Source organism: Lates calcarifer, linkage group LG6 (genome assembly GCF_001640805.2).
Source record: "Lates calcarifer isolate ASB-BC8 linkage group LG6, TLL_Latcal_v3, whole genome shotgun sequence".
NCBI lineage: Eukaryota > Metazoa > Chordata > Actinopteri > Centropomidae > Lates > Lates calcarifer.
In genome coordinates this window covers 26188077-26189245 of record NC_066838.1, presented here as the reverse complement: position 1 = coordinate 26189245, position 1169 = coordinate 26188077, and positions in this window count along the sequence as shown.

Below are 1169 nucleotides of genomic sequence, written 5' to 3'. Positions count from 1 at the left end.
CGTGGATTTACATAAAAGCCACAACTGAGAATAAACCATGGAATAAATGAGTTCTGTGATATGTGTCAGTGTGTGGCAGAGCCCGTCTCACACAGCTGAAAGATAATAACGCAGTTTAAATGATTCATGTGTTCATATGTACATGCTTTGTTTGCTTTTCCGAACAAATGAAACGGTAATCACTTCAACGCTGAAATGGCTCCGAGGGCTGGAAATGAGTTTGACTGACGAGCCGAGTGTGAGCAGCGAAAATAAACTGTTTGATGGACGGATTGGACAAAAAACCAAACAGCAGGCGGCAGGGTTACTGACGTGCTCCGAGCATGAAAGAGGCAAATGGAATTTGATTTGATTTCGTTCACAAAGTCAGTTTCCAAACAGTGGTCTGAGGTTTATCCAGAGGAACACAGACTGTTTCTGGAAAGAGACGTCGTTACTGACTTGTCATAAAACGACTTTCCACCGACCCCCATGCTCGGGAGGCAGGTTTCTCTAAACCCTGGTACCACAGCCAGAAGCTGGTCCACCAGGAAATATGGCTGCAGGGTTCAACCCAGACAGATCACTCAGAGGTCTTACCCTGAGGTTCCCGACACGGAGCGAACATGCAAAACAACTCCCAAATGAACCAGGGTTCAAACCTGCACACACACAAAAATATTCCAAATAACTCCAGCTAAAGTCTGACTGTCTGTTTCCACTGCTGAACATTTGACTGTTTTTAAACTGCAGACACATTCAGACCAGAGAGAGGCTGCACGACTCGACGCAAGTGAACAAAACATATTTACATCTGCAGCTCCTCCAGCTGTTTGCATTATTTCATTATAACATCTCATTACAGGTCTGAGCTGTTTGTTACTCTCATCTCCTCAGTACAGATTCATGTTTATCTCAGGGTCCAAATTATTCTTCATTATCTGATTCATTCAGGTACTTTGAGCTGTGCATGAGGAGTGTAAACAGATGAGTCACACCCACACAGCTTCCTTTACACCACTCATCCAAACAACTTGTTAAACTGCCCACACGTCAGGCACAAATGAAGCTGCATCCATGGACTGAATCAAACACAACCGGATGTTAGTCATCACAGCAGAGGAAAGTCACAGCCATAGTTTCAGTCGACTAAACCTGAGTCATAAACGTATCTGCTGACAAACAGCCTG